The 17,520-nt window shown below is 42.8% G+C and overlaps 1 pseudogene; it reads right to left on the bottom strand.

The window, feature by feature from the left end:
• Window positions 1-236: 236 nt before the first annotated feature.
• Window positions 237-13,478, bottom strand: LOC121326897 (annotated as a pseudogene).
• Between the last annotated feature and the right edge of the window lie 4,042 nt (window positions 13,479-17,520).

The raw sequence follows: 17,520 nt of genomic DNA, 5'->3' as shown, positions 1-17,520 counted from the left end.
GAATGTGTGACTCGCAAATAAAAATTCCCAATCTAATGCATCAAAATCCCAGGCTGTGAGACTCTTAAATGTGAAAAAAGGGATGGGGGCTGAATACTTTTTCAAGGCACTGTATATATATATATATATATATATATATATATATATATATATATATATATATATATATATATATATATATATATATATATATATATATATATATATATAAATATAAAATATATAAATATATAAAAATCAATGCATTTATGCCTTTTGAGTAAAAACAAAATGGACATTGAAAGTACACACTAGACCCTAAAATGTCAGTGTTAGTCATGTATAAGTTAATAATAATTGTTTTCTGTACAAATGCTGAAATTCAAATAAGTGGATTTCAGAGGCACACCTGAGGTGGTATTCACCTGCATCTCAAAAACTTTCTAAAATCAAAAAAAAAAAAAAAAGTTCTACTTTTTTCAATTTCTTGATTTGATTTGGTTACATACAGCAATAATAATAACAAATAAAACTTTTATTTAAAATCACATGTGCTGTGCTATGTGTAGACTATGTGGGCTGGTCCACAGTAGTAAAAGCACTGTGGCTAGGACTGCAGGGTGAGTGTGGTTCAAAGCCTGTTTGCACTAGTACTGATCCTGGCTGGGGACAGGCAGCATTGCATTGGCCCTTGTGCTGATAATGGTCTGGGGATGGATCGCCTCATAGTGATTCAGTGACCCCTGCAAGGGGGGGAGCTTGTTTCTTTACATACTGCAAATCCAGATTAAGCTGCATAGCCACTCCCCAGATTTAATTTTTGGAAATCCTTCACAGTGAACCAGATGGGCAATCTCCTCTTACCGCTTACTTCAGACGGAGGTTGATGGTAATTAATATTGCTCTGATAGTACAAATAAAACCCCACTGGTATGTACCCATGTGTTGTAGTGTTGACCACAGTGCTTTAGATTGCTAGGCCATGCAGTTTTCTCAAATATCTGATTCATTATTTAAGTGCTACATAGTTCAAACAAATCCCACATGTATTAACACATTGATTTGTATGTGATGTTGGAGTGTTCAGAATAGTTCCGAACAGTAATTTGGGTGGTGCTCAAGTAACTGTCAAGTTGCAATGCCCATGATTCCCCACAGAGCTCAGTCCTGATCACTGTAGTTTTCTTCTTTTATTCCAACTTTAAAATAATTACTTCCTTGACTCCTGCTCTTTATGTTTTGGTATAGATCAGGATTGTTTCTGTTTTTATACCAGCTGATATTTTCAGTAAGGGCTCGTTAGACAACTAGTTTAATTTTGTTGTCGATCTAACATTTGCTTAGTGCATGGGATGGGGGGGGGGGTTCATTATTAAACGCTCAGCATTTAATAATGAACAAACAGAAACACAGGACCACCACTGACACCTTATTTTATTTTTCACATTCAAACTAAATCTTCAGTAACTTGTTTTGGAGATTCTTGCACAGAATTTAAAATAACTTTCATGAATGAAAAATACAACAGTAAAAACCAGCAGTTTTATTGTCTTTTTATTCTATTTTTTTTTTTAAAGGTAATTTGGGAATAATGAACATGTCTATAAACTGTATTTTTGCAGAGATGTTACCTGTGATGTGCCATTTTTTTAAAGTGCATGACGGTTGACGGATGCAGGCGTGTTCAGAGCTTCTTGAGGAAGTTGTCGAGGGCAGGGATGCCCTCCTTCAGCCCCTTGCACTTGCGGGTCTCTGCTGCCACCTGGCAGGGCTGGCTTTTGAGATCAAAGGGGTCTCCAGGGAGGATCTGCCGGTGGTTGAAGATGCACTGTGGGAAGGCCTGGCCTCCAGTTCTGGACCTCAATGCTGTGAAACCTGAGTGGAGACGAAGCAAAATGGAATTCAACAAGCTACGAGTCGACTGCAGTGCACCAAGACCGCTTGATGCACCCAATGGGGATGAACTGAATCCCAGCCCCTTGCTTGGACTAATGTTAGTACCGTTACTATTCCCAATTGGTACTGTAAATTGGTTAGGGCAGTGGGATCCTCAATTGGACTAGATCAAGTTCAGCGAGCTAAACCAGATCTTTGTAGTCTGATTTGTCCCCTTTTTCTCAGTATTTGCTTGCAAATCTGTTTATTACTTGATTAAAACAGTGCGTTAGTTTGTAGGTTATACCCATGAAAACTGTATTACACCACCCTGGAATAACGCATATTGTTAATAAACATAAGCTTTTAAACTTACAATACAACCTTACAGCCATTAGGAAAAAAAAAAAAAAGTGTGTGTGGGGGGGTTGTGGGAGGTAGGTCTACTGCCTTGTATCATTCCCTTTATTCTGGCTTAATCATTAAACAAAACACCATTCTGTTTCAGATATATGTGCTGTTGGTCCTGAAGTACGGAAACCCGTAAAAAAAAAAAGAAAAAAAAAAAGTCAGGTATACAGGCATGTGGAAAATGCTGAGCTTACCGAAAGTCTGGTTCACAGGCAGGTACGCTTTGAAGAGGAACATGGGTGTCCCTGTAACCTGACACTCCTCAAACACGTGACCGCGCTTCCTGTTCAGCACACCGTAGATCCCTCCCTCCGCCTGCTCCGGACGCTGCGGAGAAAACCCACGTGCCTTTCTGACTGGTGTTGAGAATGTGCTTCTAGGGTATTGCTGGGAGTGAGCAGGGTCGTTGTACAGTAATTTAAAATGAGCAGCAAATGCCCCAGCCTCCAGTACTTAAGCATTTTTTGGAGTGTGTGTGTGTGTGTGTGTGTGTGTGTGTGTCAATCTGTGTCTCTTCCTGTATCTCCACCAGGTCCATGGGACCCGAGTCATGGATGCGGTACGTGTGTGTCTCTTTGCCTCTCTCTACCTGTATCTCCACTAGGTAGATGGGCTCTATGAGTCGTGGCTGCGCTGTGATCGCCGATGCATACAACACTCTACGGGCTGTAGGGATGATCTGGCCGCCCCCACGGTGGATTGCATCAGCATGCAGTTACATCCTGGATATCGAAGCGCACAGCACGCATGTTCTCTTCACAGAGCACAGACTGCACATCACAGCACAGCAAAGACCACAAAGACTGAGACTCACAGCATGCACACCATGTAATAATGCTTGAGTTACAAGGCAGATGGAACAGCAAGCCCTTGTACACCCCCAGATTGTGATACACTCAATAACTTGTGCTAAAGCACATCTGATTTCTGTTCAGGCACATTTAAAGAGAGGGAGAGTGCCAACCGTGGCTCCTCCATATCCTCTTTGGTAAAACTATTATAACTTCTTTTGAAACTGTTTATGTGAACTCTATCTATTGGGGTAAAACTATATTCAAGCTTGCAAGTGTTTCAGCGGAAACTTTAATTTTCTTATTGTTTCTGATTGAGCGTTTAAGGGTATTACACCAACACGCATTATACAAGAACTGCAAGAAATGCAGTGAAGGAAGGGGGTATGAATAAATTACCGTAGCACCGTCTACAGCAACTCCTCTCACCTTCGGTGGGATGCAGACGTGGTCTTCCACCAGATCCTTCAGACAGATTTCCAGAGGAAGCTCCCCAGACTCCTCAGTGATGCACTGCAACACAGAGACAGGAGAGAGATCAGACCCTTCATAGAAGCAACAGAGACAGACCAGGCCCCTCAGTGATGCAACAGAGACAGATCAGACCACGCCCCTCAATGATGCAACAGAGACACAGATCAGACCCCTCAATAATGCAAAAGAACAACAGACCAGACCCTTCAGTGATGCACTGCAACACAGACAGGAGATCAGATTCTCAATGATGCACTGCAATGGGGGTGTTTTCTCCCCCCCTCTCCTTTCCTCTCCCCTTACCTGGACTAGGGGGTCTGACTTGGCGGGAATCTTCAGCCCCTCTAATTTGGGCAGGTCAGCCAGGTTCTTCGCCTCCACGGCCACACGCACCACAGGGCTCACGCTGAACTTCATCACCTGCATGAATGGTGACGGTCTTCACCAGGTACTGATCCACGCCCACCAGACCCACGATGTTACCACAGGGCACGTCCTCGATGGGCTCCACGTAGTGCCCCATCATTAGAATAGTCCTGGAGAGGACAGGAATGGGAAGCTTTTGTACACACAACAAGAAAGTTCCAATTGGGTTCTGAGTAGAAAAGGGCCAAAGGATTTGGAAACTTGCTTTAAATAACACATTTTTAAATATATTTGTACACACAACACAAATATTACAATAAGATAAACGCAGATAATTGACCTGTTCTTTTGTTAAGTGACTTTGGCTCAGAGCACTTAACTGTTGTCTGTGATCTAGCACAGCGGTCCTCAAAGTAATGTTGGCACGGGCATAAATTGCTCTTACTTGGTGTTTGCGGGCACGCTGACTATTGCATAGGTTATTATCTTAAACACTGCCTTCTCGCGATATATATTAATGTCGCAAGAAGGCACTCTAATAAGGCCAAGTCTCAGGTAGTAATTGTCCGTGCTGCGCTTATTCTTTAAATAATTTACATAAAATATACAATGCAAATATTTTTTAAATAACATGTTTACACAGATAATCGTGAATAAACTAAAATAAAAAAGTGCAGCTAGTGTCTCGCTTTGTTTCAATTTAACACATTTGTTAACACTACTCTGTTTTAAAGATCGCTCATCAACAGTACAATTATTCAGGAAACGTGGATTCGTAACTAAATCGACTAAGGTGTTTCCATTGTCTGGTGAAATAAAAAAATAGAGATAAAAAATGTAATTCTACATACTAAAATGTATTATTTTTCTCAGTAACAGTCGGCGAAATTCAGTGCTTACCCAGCATATTAACACCCCACCTCTGCTCACGAATGATTGGACAGCTGTCAGATCTTTTACTTTCCCATTGGCTACTCACTTGCCTTTAATTTTCATGCAGAATACCATGAACGGCCTCTGCTTGGTTATTATTGGACATCTCCGTAAAACTTGGCAGATATTTGACTCTCCTATTGGTTAAACCTACAGTTAGTACCTGCACTTGAAACAGACACAGTTTATGTCCCACCTAGCTAACTTATGATTGGACTACCGCAGAGACAATGCATCTATTCAACTGGTTGATCGTATCGCAAAAGCCATTCAAGGAAAAAAATGACGCGTACATACAAGCATAGCATAAGCAAGCAGCACTGTCAACAGACTGCTAAAGCTTTATTTATCCACGCTACGACCTGCCAGAAATGTGTTCACGACCCATAATTTAAGAACAGCTTCCGGGGGGGCACAATGGCCTGGCTTCGAGGGCATGATTTTGAGGACCACTGATCTTGCAGATAAAGACTGTGGCATTGGACTGCAGGTTCAGTGCAAGGCCCTCTCCACATTCTCACCCTTTTCCACTCTCTCACCCCTCTCCACTCTCACTCCTCTACTCTTGCACTCTCTTACCCCTCTCCACTCTCACTCTCTTACTCTTACCATTCTCACCCCTCTCCACTCTCACCCCTCTTACCCCGCTCCACTATCTCACTCTTACCACTCTCCACTCTCTCTTACCCCTCCACTATCTCACTCTCTCACCCCTCTCTAACCCTTTTCCACTATCTCACTCTGTCACCCCTCTAACCCATTTCCACTATCACTCACTACTCTCCACTCTCACACCTCACCACTCTCTCTTCACCACTGTCTCACTCTCATCCCTCTAACCCCTTTCCATGATCTCTCCCCTCTCTAACCCTTTGCCACTATCTCACTCTCTCACCCTCTCACTCCTCTCCAGTCCACTTTCAGGTACAGGTCCTCCTTTTTGCCAGGGGTGTAGTTTGGGCCCATGATGCGTACCTTCCTTCCTGTGGCGACAATCCCAGAGAAGACGCGCAAGAAGGCGTAGAAGCAGCCCTTATCAGTCGTGGGGGCCATCTTTGAGACATAAATCATGAGAGGGGCCTTGGAGTCGCAGTTCTTCACACCTACGCACAGTTCATTAGGCTTTGTCCAAGAAGATGCCCAATAACATTCTACCTGCTACTCCCATAACTGTACTTACTGCGTCTTATCAGCACAGGACGCCTGCAAGACTGGGCGTGATCATCTGTACTGTAATTATCTCTAGCCAGGATACTGAAAGCACATTCACTTGCTGAAAACCCATGCAACCCAATCAAATCAACACTTCTGCATTTGCTCACTCTAGTGATGTCTTCACCTGCTACCCATTGCTTTTTTTTAAATAATGTTTAAATAATGGGTTTTTTTGTTATGTTTTGTTTTTGCTTGCTTTTTTTAGATATTTTAATTTATATGAAGCTATATGAAGATATTTCAAAGAGACTTGACTAAATGTATTACTCTTTTTCAGTATGGTGCTATTGTACTCTATATTCCCGATTAACTAATAGTTTTACCTTCAACGAAAGAGGGGCCATGAGGGTGGGCTGGGGGTATATGGGACGCTGTTCTCACCCATGGCAGCCTCATCATCCCAAGGTCCCTCATACAGCAGCTCACAGTAGGGGATGGAGGGGTGGAGGGTGTAGTGTTGGGGTAGGGGGTATAGGAGAGGCTGTTCTTACCCATGGCAGCCTCGTCGTCCCCGGGTCCCTCGTACAGCGGCTCACAGCGGTACCTCTGAGCCGTGACTGGGGAGGGCAGGTGGATGGTGATCATCTGGAGAAGAGCCTCTCCAGCAGGAAGCCAGCGACGCATCACAGCCTGCAGAGCACAGAGCAGCACAGACACTGCTGTCAATAACAGACATGAGCAGAGCACAGAGCAGGACAGACACTGGTGTCAATAACACAGACACGACAGATCACAGCCTGGAGAGCACAGAGCAGCACAGACACTGATGTCAATAACACAGACACGAGCAGTGCACAGAGCAGCCCAGACACTGGTGTCAATAACACAGACATGACAGATCACAGCCTGCAAAGCACAGAGCAGCAAAGACACTGCTGTCAATAACACTGAGCAGAGCACACAGCAGCACAGACACTGGTGTCAATAACACAGACACGAGCAGAGCACAGAGCAGCCCAGACACTGGTATCAAGAGAACTTTGGTATTTTGGTAAAGCAAATGTAGGTTTTGTTCTGTTAAAAGTATTGTTTAAAGTAAGGGCTACCACAATTTGAAGCTGGTGCTTTGAGACTGTAGATTATTGTAAATAAGCTTGGTTTCTCTCTGATTGACACCTACACAATATATAAGAATCAATGCAATACCAGGACCAATTCACAAAACTTTAAGTACTGTTTAAGGAATTTTGTTGAGGATTGTTTTAGCTTTAAATTTTGCAGTCCTGAACCCTTTTGCAGCAGTTTATTCTCATTTTGCACAGCACTGCTGAACCTGTAAGAACGCTTTTGACAGTGCTCTTGGTGAAATGCATCCCTTAAAGCAGCCCTCACAGCTTTGTGAATAGGGCTCCCCTTGCGGGTGACTGAAGCTTCTTGCCTTCTGCATTGGTAGAGGTCTTGCTGAATTTCCCAGCGGCTGGGTCAAAGTACCTGAAGAAATGAAAAGCATTGTGAATACTGTGTGTACAGAGTGGTGTGTCGTGAATGCTCACATATGTACAGTGTTCAGTATGTGTAGCGGTACTGTGTTGTGTTTAGTCTGTGTTCTGATACTTGTCTCCCCACAGTTTATTCATCATGTTCTTCACTTTCTTGGCTCTGTCTGTGGGTGGGAGCTGGGACCCCTTGTCTCCCTTGGCAGTGAACTTGACCACGTAGAGTACATCTCAGCAAACTGCTTCAGAGTGAAGGCCCAGCCGTGCAGCCCCGACCCAAACCCCATGGTACCAACAACAGAATCCACCTGGGTTCAAACAGCACCAACTCACATCTCATTATTGTGTGTGTGTATATATATATATATATATATATATATATATATATATATATATATATATATATATATATATATATATATATATATATAGCAGACCCTTACACTGATGTGATACAGCCGTAGGAAAAATGTCTTTGTATCGGACAGTTCTTTTTATGTGATGGCTTTTATCAGACAGATTATACAAGGATGAAAATGGATTACAATCAAGGTATACTGTTTAGCTATTCCTACTTAACTATATATTAGAAAATAAAATCCAGCAGGTCTCAAAGCATTACTATTGGACTACAGTACCTAAGTAAACTTGGAATCGGTAATCCCACCGGTCTATGAAACTAGCCAGTAATTAGCACTATTTATTGAACGATAAAGTGAGTGGTGCTCTAGAAGGACAGTATGAGATTGAGGTGATGTGTGTGGTGCTATGTGTCTCTCTCACCATGATGTTGCCCATGGGCCCGGCCTCGTCCTCCTCGAAGGTGGAGTTGACGACGTCATATTCTCCACGATCCGCTGGAACTTCTGGAAAAGCATGTCTGGCTCCAGGTGCAGCTCCAGCAGGGCCCGGCCCATATTATTCATCATCAGAACAGGATTGATCCGCTCAGCGATGGCCTACCACAGCACTGTCTCTGTCTGCACACACACACATGGAGCCTTAGTGGGTCAATAATGCAGTCTCTAAAGATTTGGGAGCTCCAGCAGAGAACCCCATCCCCAGATCTGATGGAACTTCAATTAGTGTGCCTCCTGTTTCTCTCTCCCAATTCAGAATGTATTATTCACAAAGCCAATCACCCCGGAAGCGTGATAGTACATGTTGGTGAGCTACCAGCTCTCTGGAGGACACAGACCAGTTCTAAAGGTGTCCACTTTTACCTTACAGTGTGCCTCACCAGTAGAGGCCACTGTAGCTCTGTGAGGAGGAACAGCCCCTGTTGATTTTGCACCCCAACCTGTTGGAAGGCCAGAACCAAAGCAACGTTCCCAATGAAATCATCAGCCAAGATACTCCCAGTTTCCTGCCTGATTTGTAATACTGAATTCAGAAATCACCTCACCACTACAATTGACATGTGATGAATTACCACAGCTGTTTTTTCCCCCAGACAGCACCCCTTGTGGGTCCTCCCCAGCCAACCAGGTGAGCCACCTCAGTCATAGTGAAGCCAGGTCGACTGCTCCTGCATGACACACCCCAGAAATAGTGAAGCGGGTCGATTGCTCCTATCTGACACTCCCCAGTCACAGTGAAACGAGTTGATTGCTCCTACTTGACATTCCCCAGTCATAGTGAAGCCGGGTTGATTGCTCCTACCTGACACACAACAGTCATAGTGAAGCGGGTCGATTGCTCCTACCTGACACTCCCCAATCATAGAGAAGCGGGTCGATTGCTCCTACCTCACACTTCCCAGTCACAGTGAAGCGGGTCGATTGCTCCTATCTGACACACCCCAGTCATGGTGAAGCTGGGTCGATTGCTCCTACCTGACATACAGCAGTCATAGTTAAGCCAGGTTGATTGCTCTTACCTGACACTCCCCAATCATAGTGAAGCCGGGTCGATTGCTTCTACTTGACTCTTCCCAGTCATAGTGAAGCCGGGTTGATTGCTCTTACCTGACACTCCCCAATCATAGTGAAGCCGGGTCGATTGCTCCTACCTCCACACAGTCCACCACCACCAGGTCTCTGTCGGTGACTCTCAGGGCTGCCATCACCTAGGAGGAGAAGTCCATGTGTCCGGGGCAGTTGATGAGGTCGATGAGGAAGCCACAGCTATCCTTGCTCTGCTTGATGAAGGACATGTTGTTTTCCAACAGCTCGTAATACAGGGAGTTGGCTTTGGGAGGCAGGAGAGAGAGGAGGTAAAGGAGGGAGAGAGGAGGGTTAAATTTTCTGTCTAACTTCTTATGTCTTACTTCTAATATCTCACTTCCAATTGTATAAGTTAATATGTCGCATGCAGGATGTCTCTTATTGTGTAGTTTGGATTGCTCAAACTGTGCTAAATGATTTCTGTTAGAATGAGAGAGACCCAGGAAGCACAAGGCTTACAAACTAAATATTTATTTAACCTGGTGTGTTACCAGACTTCATGTTTTAAAATGAAAATGAATGTGTGCTACAACATATGTTTCTTTCAAAACTGCACATCTAAAGCCTATATAATGGCAGATAAAAGGAATGGAAAAATGTTATTTCAAAATTTCTGCTACATTTACTTTAACAGATTGATTTCTCATCCGTGATATCCGAATACTTATAGTTACACAAAACAAAACAAAGAAAAAAGAAAATACAGGCACCCCTAGGTGAATATTTTTTACACCTTCCATAGTTTCACCTTCTGCGTGTGTATTTTGATTCATCGGAAAGCACACTTTGTTGGGTTTCCAGTTTGTTTACATGACTCACAGTGGCAAACAAGCTTCCTCAGTTTTTGTTTGTTTGTTTGTTTTTAAAGCTTTCTGTGCTTCTTTCACTATGAACTAAAAAAAAACCTCTTCCTGTTTTTGTAAAACCATATGTGGTGCACACACCGTACCTCTAAAAGCCTAAAACGTAAACATCTTTCTCACCTTTGTCACACAGGCTGCAAAACTAGACATCTGGGCACCCCCAGCTTGTCACCGAATCCAACGCCCAATAAGCGCACAGAGGGCGAGGACTCACTATTTATAAATAGAGGGTAAAGCAATTCCAATTTGTTCCACCCCCTCTACGGAACATGAAGGGATTTTTATTTTAGGTAAACGCAGGAGAAGATTTACAGGTAAACAAATAAAAACAAACCGTCAAAACACCCAAGAAGCCACACAAGTTCAAACAGTACTATGTACACATCAATATGTATATATACTGAGTACACTTTTTTTTTTTTTATCTCATTTTAAAATGTTATAAATGCATGTTAAACCAGTACCTATATTCTTAACGAGCACCAGCATATATAATTCCAGCGGTTGTCGTAATGATATATATATATATATATATATATATATATATATATTCCCCTGGTACATCACCTAATATAGAAACTCTCCAAGAACTATACTCCTGATAAATAGAAGACGCATTTGATTTTTCCCTGCCAGATTCAAACAGAACGGGTTGTGACATTGCTTACCATTTTGGAGGATCGCTGCCGAATTCGCACCTCGGCAGCCGCAGTTAACTGTAAGTAGAGATAGTTACACGTCTATTGGTAGAGAAGTGGAATGGGGACTGAGAGTGAGTTTGACGGGAGCTATATACTTCTGCCGCAGCACCCAGAATGCTGTATGTCATGTGTGAACTATAATCAACATATGAACCAACTTGACCCACTTAACTGAAGCAAGCAGGTCTGGACACACTCGGTACAGACAGTACTAGCACGAATTTGAAATGAACCCTTCTGAAAATCCTAGCAGTTCCTGCTAAAGCTACATCATGAGCAGAAAGCATTGGGTCTTGGACTAGTTGACGAATGGCCTCCTCTCTTTCGTTATGTTCTAAATTGTATATGCAGGGTGTCCCATAATAACCACGTTAGGCAATTAACAGGCAATATCACTAGTTCATTTTGGGGTCCTGTTCAGCGTGTCATTAATGGGGTAAAGCCGCTGAATGAAGGTTTGCTAGTTGTGGTTGTGTGCTATTAAAAACAAAACTGAAATTTATATCCTGCGAGCCCATATGTACTTGCAGTCCCTATTTAGCGCGATATATTTTCCTCACGATGAAAATGACATGACTGTAACCGCAACGGAACGTTCTTATTTACACATTCTTTTCAAGATCTCACTTGTTTATGACCTGTGCATGAAATACTGCTTCTGTGTTTGACATGTTGCATGTGTATAGCGGAACAAATTAGCCAACCATAGTACGGTGTAGGCCTGTTTTTATTTTTCATGGACTATTCTGAAGATCGGAAATTTTACAGTAAGTCAAGGCAAATGAGTGTGTCATTGTGGCAGAGCACAGCTCTGCCCTTTAGAAATTGGCAGGGATGGGGTTAAATTCCCCTACCTGCCTGGGTTCATTGTGTTCAGGTGGCTGGGGTTGATTAGATGATTAGTTTAATTAATGATCAATCAGCACCCAGCCACCTGACATAAAAGGAGGCCTCTGCTTCTCATTTGGGAGGAGGGAGTTGAGGAAGCAGGTTGTGTGTATGTGTGTATGTGTGTATGTGTGTATGTGTGTATGTGTGTATGTGTGTATGTGTGTATGTGTGTATGTGTGTATGTGTGTGTGTTTTGAAGGCATTGCCCAGCCTGGAAACCTTTTTTTTTTTTGTAAGTTTTGTTGTTTTTCTATTTGTGTTTAAAGATTTTTTGTTTTGCCCTTGTGCACCTTTATTTTTGTTTATTTATAATAAAACTAGTATTTTTTTGAACTGCAGACTGTCTCTGGGCCTCTATCCACTCACCAGCTTGCCACAGTTATTTATTACTGTATTTAATAAATACTTTAGTAAATGTAGATTATAAATTGATAGTAAATGTTTTGTTATGGGTACTTACCTTGAACAAGTTTCACAACGGAGTATTGGTTGAAAAGTTTGGGGTTTTCACATGGTGTATGCAGCTATAGCAGTTAAACTAGGCATGTTGGCTTTTGAAACAATTCCGTATTCTTGTGTCTGACAATTGTCCGAATTGTAGGGGTATTTTATAGCATGCGTGCACATTATAATGAGTTGCATATTAATTATTAACCCAGTGGTTGACACATAAATAAACAGTAAAGCTGTACATGCCTGGTCTCTGTTGTCTTGCGTTGGTTTTTGTTTTTCAGTGAAGATGATGGAGAGCTCATTGAAGAAAATGGACCGGGATACCACCATGCAGGGCTGCTTGGAGAGCTGGACAGGAGAGAATTACAGCATTGTCCAGAAGTGAAAAGTGGATAGAAATCATATAGTCATCCAATAGGAAGCACTGAAAATATCACTGCTGGTATTGACAACCAATTCATATTGTGCGTCCATTGCAGTAATATTGTATCGTGGTTGTGCCGATGAATGTACAGTACTGCCATGAGATTCTGCTGTCTGTAGTAATGTATACGGGGGGATGTGGAAACATGAGGTTAAAAACCAGGATAAGGGTTAAAGAAAAATGCAACCTTTTGGTGTCCCGGGAAAGCATATTGAATTCATATTGACTGTCCCGGGAAAACTGAAATGTTGCAATCCACTTGCAAGCTATTTATTGATTGCCTTTTATTCATTTTAATTCATTTGTGGAATATCACACCGTGTCAGTCATCACATCCCGATTCATGTGGTACAGGTAATGGACAAAAAAATTGAAACACCTGGGTAAATGAGGGGCACCAAGTATATTGAAAGAAAGAGCTTCCACACAGGTGTGGCTCATGAGTTAATTAAGCAAATAACATCCCAGCATGCATAGGGTCATGTATATAAATGCTGGACAGGCCTGGTTGCCTATAATTATGGCTAGCATGGCTGCAAGCGGAGACCTCAGTGACTTTGAAAGAGAGGTGATTGTTGGGGCACGTTTGGCAGGAGCTTCAGTGACCAAAACAGCTCAACTTGCCGATGTTTCAAGAGCAATGGTGTCTAAGGTGATGTCATCATGGAACTCAGAGGAAAAGACATCATCAGCAAAGAGCAACAGTGGACGGAAGTGCATACTCCAGGATCCTGATATCCATGCATTAATTCAAAGTGCAAGGCAAAACAGGCAAGCAACTGCGGATCAATTGACTGCCAATTTCAACCTGGGGCGTGAGCAGCCAGTTTCATCAAAAACGGTCTGCCCAGAACGCCACAGAGTGGGATACCATAGTCGGGTTGCAGTGCACAAACCGCTCATCACACCTGGCAATGCAAGTTTGCAAGTCCAGTGGTGCAAAGAGCACAGGCAGTGGAGAAATGTGATATGGTCAGATGAATCATCCTTCACCATGCTCTTGACAAATGGACAAGTTCACGTGTGGCACCAACCTAAAGAACTCTATAGCCCTGAATGCTTGGTTCCAACAGTGAAGGGTTCTGGTGGTTCTGTAATGTTGTGTGGTGGATTTTCCTGCATGGTTTGGGTGCACTCATTCCCTTAGAAGACAAGGTTAATGCTAATCGCTACTTAATGGTACTGAGTGATCATCTTCACCCCATGTTGCAGCATTTCTTTCCTGCCGGGAGGGGTGTCTTCCAGGATGACAATGCCCCCATCCACAGAGCATGTGTGGTCGCCCATGGTTTGATGAGCATGACACTGATGTTATCTATATGTTGTGGCCTTCTCAGTCACCAGATCTGAACCCAATTGAGCATTTATGGGATATTCTGGAATGACGCCTGAGACAGCGTTTTCCACCTCCATCAACCAGGCATGAGTTGATTGACTTTCTTGTGAAAGAATAGTGCCGCATCCCTCCTGCAGAATTCCAGAGGCTGGTAGACTCTATGCCACAGTGCATACTGGCCGCACGTGGTGGCCCAACATCCTATTAAGCAACTTTTTACATTGGTGTTTCCATTTTTTTGTCCACTATCTGTATGTATGGGTGTGGAATATCACACCGTGTCAGTCATCACATCCTGATTCATGTGGTATGTGTGATGACAAGCTGTCATTTAAATACTGAACACCGCTCAGAACCGAAGTGCCTGAGTAAAGATATCGGGGAACACAATATGAGAGTGGACGCAGGGGATAGATATATACTTGAGTGTACACGTATGTGTGTGGGCCCAGACAAGTTATTCCTTTTGAGCTAATTCAAATAAAGTTACACAGACTTCAGTAACCCTTCTAAGGAATCTTTATTTAAAGACTCAGTTGATGTTAGAAAACATTACATAGTGTCAGAAGTGAAGCGGAATGACGAAATTTCATCCACCCGAAAACTTTGACTTCAGCCACCTGGAGCTATGGCCGGAATGGAAGCAGCGAATCCTCCAATGCCGGACTGCAACGAAGCTGAACAAAGAAACCAGAGAAGTTCAGGTGTGCACTCTTATGTATGCTAGGGCCAAAGACGCTGAGCAAATTTTTAAAACGATCACTTTTTCTAGTGCTGATGTTGCAAATGACTATGATGCAGTTATGGGGAAGATGGACATATATTTTGTGCCAAAGCATAACATTATTCACGAAAGAACTCATTTTCACCACAGAGTGCAAAAGCAGGGTGAAATGATGGAAGAATATATTAGAAGCCCGTGTGAATTAGCAGAGACGTGTGCATTTGAAAATGCGAAGAATGAAAATATATGTGATAGACTAGTAATTGGAATATTAGATAAAGACATGTCTGAGAAGTTACAGTTAATGTCAGAATTAACCTTAGAGAAAACAATCCAGCTAACACGCCAGTCTGAGCTGATTAAAGGACAGCTGACTGAACAGGAGACTAGCAGTGAGCTTTGCGAAGTATCTCGGAAACATCCTCCCTAAGTTAGCCAATGCTAGTGTATTTTCACTATTAGATGCAGCGAGTGGCTTCTGGAAGATTCCACTGGAGAAAGAGGGTGCCAAATTAATGACATTTATAACCCCCTTTGGCAGGTACTTTTTCCACAGGTTGCCATTTGGCATCACAAGTGCCCCAGAAATTTTTCAGCGTGAGATGACTGAACTCTTCAGACAACAAGATCCTGATAAATGTAACCACAGAAGAAGAACACGACAAATGACATGACATGACAAATGCACTCCAAATACCTGAGGCTGCAGGTCTGAAACTGAACAAAGAGAAATGTGTGATGTGTCAATCACAGATGCATTATCTAGGACACTGTGTGGAATAGCACAGAATATGCCCAGATCCAATGAAGGTGAAAGCTATAGCAGAGATACAGCCACCCAAGAATGCAATTGAACTGAGAAAAATCCTAGGTATGATACACTGCCTAGACATGGTACCTACCCAACCTGTCAGACACCGCAAGACCCCTGAACGAATTGCTAAAGAGAAGTGCTTCATGGAATTGGAGTTCAGCACAGGAACAAGCTTTCACAAAGGTGAAAAAGCTCATTTCAGAAGCACCAATTCTAGCTTTCTATGATGGGACCAATCCTACAATAGTCAGCGCAGACGCAAGTAGCTACAGACTAGGCGGGGTCCTGTTGCAAAGCCATGAAGGACAGTTGAAACAGTAGCATACTGCTCAAGGACACTGACAAATGCAGAAACACACTAGGCACAGATAGAGATGGAGTGTTTAGCAGCTATGGGGGCATGTGAGAAATTCTCCAAGCACTTGTATGGTCTAGATACTTTCATCCTGCAGACGGATCACAAGCCATTGATTCCATTGATAAACAACAAAGACTCAGTACCACTGAGATGCCAGAGATTATTAATGCGAATGAAAAGATACAACCCTTAAGCAGTATATGTGCCTGGGAAGACATTAGTAGTGGCAGATACATTATCGAGACATCCTTCACCAGCAGACTAGCCTGAAATAATCGAACTGACAGAAAAGATCAGGGGAATATGAGGAAGCAGCACACGCTGCATGGCCGATGTCCAAGAGTAAACTGGAACAAGTCATACAACTGACTAGTGAGGACCCAGAGTTGCACACAATGATCCATTTCATACAAAAAAGATGGCCAAACTATGCAGACAGCCAGACGAATATTGAAGCAAAAGGATCTGTTCCTAGCTTTACTAAGTTACAGAGCCACACCATTGCAAGCAACATGTGTTAGTCCAGCACAACTAATGCTTTGGAGACAGATCAGAACCGCCGTTCCTACAATTGAGAAAACTTTGGCTCCAAAATGGCCAAACTTAAAACAAATTCGGAAAGCTGACAAGAAAGCAAAAGATAGCTACAGAACAAGAATGGACAACCACAGCTTCAGTACTGCATCAAAGCAATACCCCCAGATCCTACTTGATCCAGACAGAGAGAGGGATTCTTCGCAGGAACAGAAAAACGTTTGAGGCTTCTACAAGAGACTAATTCACATTTGGAGGAAGAGGAAGGTGAGAGTGAAGAGGAAAAGCAAGAAACTCCAGTGACACAATACCTACCTGTGAATGAAGACACCGCTGATGTGCCTAAGCCTAATCCTCCTCAGAGTCCAGTGAGAATGACGGCTAGGGGACGAATCGGGAAAAGACCAATACACTACAGAGACTGTGAAACTTAGTTAATTAATACATAGCAAGAGGCAGAATAACCCTCAGCTGCTATGATGGCAACTGGTAGTCTACCCAGAAGCCTTTAGGTAGTTTGATATGTTTATATGTTGAAATTTTTTTAAATAAGCAACAGTTATTTGCAAATATGTTGAAGTTCATGTTACTTAATAATAATTCAGAAGTCTATAGACTCAAAGGAAGGGTGATGTGGTGACAAGCTGTGATTTAAATACTGAACACCGCCCGGAACCAAAGTGCCTGAGTAAAGATACCGGGGAACACAATATGAGAGTGAACGCAGGGGATAGATATATACTTGAGTCTACGTGTGTGTGTGGGCCCGGACAAGTTATTCCTGTTGAGCTAATTCAAATAGTTACGCAGACTTCAATAACCCTTCTAAGGAATCTTTATTTAAAGGCTCAGTTGATGTTAGAAAACATTACAGTATGTATGGGTGTGGAATATCACACTGTTTCAGTCATCACATCTTGATTCATTTAAAGAAGTTTGAAGCGCCCATGTGGCCCCAACAATGCTTCAAGCATGTCCTCTTTCTACATTCACCTG

The sequence above is a fragment of the Polyodon spathula genome, chromosome 2 (assembly GCF_017654505.1).
Source record: "Polyodon spathula isolate WHYD16114869_AA chromosome 2, ASM1765450v1, whole genome shotgun sequence".
Taxonomy (NCBI): domain Eukaryota; kingdom Metazoa; phylum Chordata; class Actinopteri; order Acipenseriformes; family Polyodontidae; genus Polyodon; species Polyodon spathula.
This window is presented reverse-complemented; position numbering and strand designations above follow the sequence as displayed.